Here is a 6,539-nt window from a genome sequence, read left to right on the forward strand (position 1 = left end):
TAAATAATAAAAACAAAATGAATAGGAAAATAAGAAGAGAAACACGGAAAAGAGAAAACCCGACTAAAACCTTCCCCAAAGCAGCAGATAGGAGGTTGCCAGATCCAAAGCTAGTTGGCTAGCCTAAATAGGGGCACACTGTAGGCGATGGCTCCGTCTGTGATCGAGATATAGTATTAGCATCGCATGCGAACTTCCAAGACCCAGTCTGCGACTTCATAGTAGTGGGAGGTTTTCTTGAGATGATGAGGTGCGCTCAACTTTTTATTTTGCCGGGAGATGATGTGCACTCAACTAACCTGCAAAACTGGTATTGTTCTGTTTCATTCCTACCTAACGGATTTATATGGTTTTGTTAATGAATTTGAACAGTAGCTCCTTCCCTGTAGAAATACAAGTGGCCATCAATAAATGCCTTGATAAGGTTTACCTCATAGAGAAGAAAAGAGAGTAATTTATACGAATCGAGATGGACCGACCCATTAGCACTGACCAGCAGTTGGGTTCAATGGTTTTAATTAGATTTTATTTTTATTTATTTTTTGCATGCTTCTTTGTTTATTTTTTTTGGGGGGGGGGGTCGGTTTTTTATTTAATTTTCTATTTTACTTATTTAAATTCATGATGATTTTTATTGATCTCATCATTCTCCAAAAAATAATTATTTATAAATTTGATATTTTTAATAATTGGTTAACTTTTCAGAAATATAAAATAAAATGTGTGACCATTTTTGCGAAAAAACATTGTCTAACCTTTTTTTTTGTTCAAAGAAAATTCAACTAGTTTCTTCCTATTGGTCAAACGACAGCAGCAGGAGAGGGGGCTCACGAGAAAAAGTGGGCACCTTTTATGGAATATTTGGAACGGAAATGTTAACGCCCACACGTGTGGGCGTTCACCACTCCGTCCACACGCAAGCATCGTCGTTGGTTTCGTTTTGCACGAATCTTGGAGCAAAAGGGCTGGTTTTCGGCGCCACGTTGGACGATTCTAGTGTGCGGTGTGCGAGTGGGTTCGCCCGCACGGTAGTTGCCATCCCGCGGTCAGCGGTTGCCACTGAGAGGCGTGCGGTGGAACAGCCATGCGCCCGCACGCCACGGTCCGACCGCAGTTGACGTCAAACACGTCGCACACCCCTCCACCCTCTCCCTCACGGTTCCATTCACTCTCCCCCGCGTCGCATTTACTGGCACAACCCACTCGCATTACAGTCCACTGGAGGAGAAGGCGAGGGGAGAAGGCGACGGCGGAGGCGGGACAGTCGACGGTGTTCGCGGGCGTTGGTGGTGCTCGTCGGAGCGGAGCGGCGTCGCCGGAACGCGTGCGGGTCGAAGGTAATGGTCGCTTCATCTATCGCATACCCTCCCTGATTTTGTTCCCCTCTTTCCTCGCTGTTCGATTTCTAGATCCATTCCTAGAAATTCCGGCGATTCGGCGGTGCGCCGGCGTTCCCGCCGCTGCGGCGGTGCGCCATAGTTTGTGTGCCTGTCGTTGCTTCGTGGGAGTGGGCAGTTTCGTCGCCGCCGCTGCGGCGGCATCGTCGGTGAGGCTATGCCTGCTCGTAGGCAACGCATTAGTCTTGCATTTGGATTTTGAGAGTTGTCCGCCGGGTTGTTTTGGTGCAGATTGGTTCGAAATTTGGGGTTGCAGCCATTTCGCGAGAGAATTGTAAGGATGATTTTGAGGTTGAAGCAGTTGCCATTGAAACCTAGATCTAGTCTAGTTTTTGGGGTTGAAACTGCAGACTGTGGCGAAATTGGCAGTATGATTGAACGTGAACAAATGTGCGGCAACTAAACTACCTAAAGAAACGTGGTAGTTGCCACAAACGTGTTCTCCCATGTGGCAACAGATTTCCGAAAATGACTGTCATAGTTGCCACCCCAAAACAAGGTGGCAACTAATTTCATTGAACTCCCGTGGCAGTTGCCACACGCATGCTCTTCCCATGTGGCAAATTTTAATTCCGCTGAACTTGTACGATAAGTAACCAGAAAAAATATGCTTTCTGAATGTGGCAACTATGGCAGTATGACCGAACGTGAACAGGTGTGTGGCAACTAAACTACATGAACAAATGTGGCAGTTGCCACAAATGTGTTCTCTTCTACGGCAACATATTTTCTGAAACTGACTGTCATAGTTGCCACAAATGTGTTCAAGCTCACACACAAGGGGGGCAACTAAAATTTACTGAATGAATGAGATAGTTGCCACATACACGCTCTTGAACGAGGCAAACTGATTTTTTGCTGAATTTACATAATAGTAACCTCAAACATTCTTTTTCATTTGTGAGACTTGTTTTTTTTCTAAATTATTTGCGACAGTTTCCAAACTTTGATAGTCGGTAGCACTGGACGGAACTAATGTGCACATCGAGTTGGCGTGTTTGCCACTTGGATTTTGTATAATCATGTTGCAATACAGTATGTGAACACAATGTCTGTTGCCACAATACAGATATGACAGTGTGGCAAACTGGCTGCATAGTATGGCAACCACATTTGCATTCAAATAGTTAATATTTTTCTGTTAGGTGGCAACTGCTTACCCATTGCATTTTACATTTTCGCCATTAACAATTTGGTCTGTTCCTACATCAGCAGAATGGCTCGTGGTGATCATCAAAGTGATGATGACGATTTCATGGATCCACCTCAACGTAACCAGGCAACTGGACGGAGAAAAGAGGGCGTTGAGGTAACTGTCCGCACACCCGCCCCCCTCCTCCTGATTTATGTTATTTGTTGGCAGCTAGATCTTTTTTTATAGTCGTCCATCATGAACTAAATTTTCATAACATTGCAAAAACATGGCAACAGCTCAACACTTTTGTGTTTGTTTTTTGCAGAAGAAGAAACGTATTCGCAACAGAGCCTCCCAGGAACGTCTGACCGTGTTGATTGACAAATTCACTGACGATCAAAAGGGAGCTGCTGCTGAGATGGGTCTGCAGGTTCTGATGGATGTCCGGTGTACGAACCTTGTCAACCCGGTATGCGACTGGCTTGGTGAGATATACGATCCCGCCTCCAGGGAATTCATGATCCCGGGACGGGGAAGACTTCCATTGAATGAGGAATCCATGTTCTGCACTTTGGGTGTGCCTCGGGGACATATCAAAGTCCCGTACGAGGTTAATAATGAGATCGAGGAAGAGCTGTTCGCCCGTTTGTTTCCTGGGTTGGAGGCAATGCCGAACACGTCTGTACTGGCAGATTCTCTGCAGGACATGACGACGCACGGAGAAGTTTTCAAGATGAAGCTACTCATGTACCTCATCTCAGCTGTTTTCGCACCGACCACTTCTCTTCGCCCAAGCAACAAATGTTTCCCCATCCTGGTGAATGATCCATGCTTGCTACTGCCAGTGTTTTCGTTGCGTTTCTTCCGTTTTGATTTCTGACGCGGCAAACTTTTTTGCCCTGAAATTTTGTGTGGTGCAGGAGAATCTGAAAAACGTGAAGAGTATGAACTGGTGTAAGTTTATTGCCGACTTTCTCCACGATGCTTTCAAAAACAAGATGTACCAGAAGGGTTGTCGTCTGCACTTAATGGTATTTTATTTTCACCAGATCTCTGTGTGAACTCTTTGTTTATAACGTACTTTTATTTCATGCATGACAATCTGGTCATAACAAGATGGCAACTGCCATAGTGACAATGTGGCAACTGCCATAATGACAACGTGGCAACTGTCATACTGACAATGTGGCAACTACCTTCATATTAGCATGGCAACTGCTATCACAGTAGGATGACAACTGCCATCACACTTTGATGGCAACTAACACATACATATTATCGTTGGATCATACATTATCCTGCTCTCTTTTTTCTGAACTACAAATTAACCACGATGGCAACTGATATTTTCTTTTCTTTGCAAAATTGTTTTAAATCAGCTCATGTATGTCGACTCTCTTGATCTGTCCACCGTGGATTTCACCGGGATAGGAGGCCCGCCGCCTACTCACAAGTTTGCTGTTTCTGCATGGACCATCAGCGCTGTCAAGGCTGTGCTTGCCGCAGACAGGGCAACTGATGGCACATATGGAAAATTACAGGTTAGTTTTTGTTTATGTCTTTTTCACACGGCATGCTTACAAATTTGACATGACGCAACCGTCCGTGGTTTATAAGGCATGCTTACAATTTCTTTTTTTGTTTTTCATAGCTGATGGCCAAGCATGCTATAGACTACAGCGTGTTTGGGGGGCCTCAAAAATTTGAAAAGTGGATGGACGTGCACTCAGCTTCGTCTTGCCCTTTTGGGGTAATCAAAATGTCCACATCTACGGTTTGCCGTGGATTACATGTTGATGTCGCGGAAGCGAATGCAGTACGGGTGTTGTTTTGTTGATGCTTCTTGTTTTCGTGCACAGGCGAGGGCACCAGTGGAGCATCTAATTGGGCAGTTTGCATCCGGAATGACCGGCCTGCTCGAGAAGTTGGTTGAGGGGTGGACGTCCCTCAGCGCCTCTGACAGCGACGCGGTTGCGAGGCAGTTCACTTCATTTGTCCCAGAACGTACACATCGGCCAACCGGTTGCCGTGGCCGGTATGACTACAACAGCTCCCAAGAGCCCGGTGACACACAGGATGATGTGGATGGAGACGCTGGCCTCAGCAAGGACGACGACGATGACACCGATGACGATGAACACGCTGAAGTTCGCACATGCGGCAACAAGGGCAAGGATGCAACAGGTGCCCACCCACCGGAGAAAGTGAAAGAACATACGGCTACGAGAGGCGAGGGGGTTTTGCCATCAAGGAGGGGGAGGGCTCCAGAGGATGTTGGGCAGGGTTCTGCTGGCAAGAGGTCTAGGATCGATCCCGTAGCTGCCAGGAAGAGGTTCGACTCTCAATTTTAGTTTTCTGATGTGTATCTTTTCTTTGGAACAATCTCATCCATTTCTTTTGCACTTGTTTTTTGTCAAGCGCGGTAGTTTGTTGTCTGACAATCGCCACCTTCTTTTTTCCGTCCATCTGTTGCGTGCAGTGAGCCGACCGCTGGTGGACGAGCAGCTACGAAGAAACAGGCGCCAACGCCAACCCGTGTTTCTGCTCGCTTGAACAAAGGTGCCCCCATTGCCGGTGACATCCCTTCCACCAGGTCTTCTGCTCGTACGACGACGACCAACACCGGGGATCCTGTCGTGTTGCCTGACCTGAGGAAGGCAGTCAAGAAGTAGGTTTCTCCATGTGCTTTTCATTTTGAGATAGCGGTTTTTTTCTTGATTTTTCAATGCAACTGGTCTGCTTTGTCACATGTTCTTCTGTTATCATCCCCCACGAGGCAACTGCTGTTTTTCCAAATGATTTCTTCCTTCATTTTTTAAATGTATGGCAACTCCTATTATCTTTACATGGCAACTGGCATCTAGGCCAAATGGCAACTATTTCTGTACCTAATGGCAACTGTCATCTTTTTTTTACCATTTTCTTCTGAGAGTTCATCCCCCACCTAATTTTGAAATTGCATTCCTCACAGATCAGACATTTCTATCATTCCTTTCAATTTGCCTAACTTTGATAACTGCTGCTGTATGGCAACTGCTAACTATGGCACATGGCAACTCATGACCCCCTTACATGGCAACTACCAGCTTTTTCCACTTGTTTTTAGTTTTTTAATGCTTCTATCATTGCAAACATATTTTTTTGTCCATTTTTTTCATACCATTTTTCACGTGCTTTTTTTCCTTTGCAGGGTGAAGAAGACTACTATGCACGGGGCCAAGCATATCAGTAGAGACCCACTCGAACGCCTGCATTCAAAGTTGTCAACAGGTGGCAACTCAGATGTACATGAGGCACCAGGCGACAATACTGCTGCTGCACCGTCAACTGCTCCCACTAACTCTGATGCAAGTGGCCGACCATCTCCGCCGGCTGCAGATGTGCAGGCTAGAACAACAGGCATCCGTACATCGGGGAGTGACGAGTCAGTATCTGCCAGGACAGCTGAAATATTGCCAACTCTTCTGGCAATGAAGGATGCTGCTATGAGCCATGCCACCCCATCAGCAAGCGTCGAAGTGGATGCTCCCGAGACCAACCTAGGCAAGGAAGATTCCCGCTCACCTGACACTGATTCCAAGCGCGTGCCTGGTGTCACACCTGTGTCCATGACAGAAGCGGCTGAGGCGGCACTTCACAAGGATATGCCATCTGCAGATGAGAATCCTGGCACAACAGCTCCAGCTCCTGTCGGTGGAGATACTGCTAAGGCGACCGTTCTGCGTGCTGGTCTTCCACCTAGGTGTCGTAGCCCCCGCAAGCAATCAACAGACATACCCAACGCTCCGGCTGTAGCTAGGAGCAGGAGAGACGAATTTGGTTATGTTCCTGCGTCCACACTGTTCCCGCCACCTGCAAAAATCAATGTGATGGAGAAACCGCAAGACCGGAGCACAAATGATGCAGGTGTCAAGCCGGGCACGAGTGACGCAGAGGAACGCCCGGAGCAGACTGCGCCTTCACCCGCAGCGGAAATCCCCAGCATAAATCTGCGCACTTCCAGGCTC

The sequence above is a fragment of the Triticum aestivum genome, chromosome 7B (genome assembly GCF_018294505.1).
Source record: "Triticum aestivum cultivar Chinese Spring chromosome 7B, IWGSC CS RefSeq v2.1, whole genome shotgun sequence".
Lineage (NCBI taxonomy): Eukaryota > Viridiplantae > Streptophyta > Magnoliopsida > Poales > Poaceae > Triticum > Triticum aestivum.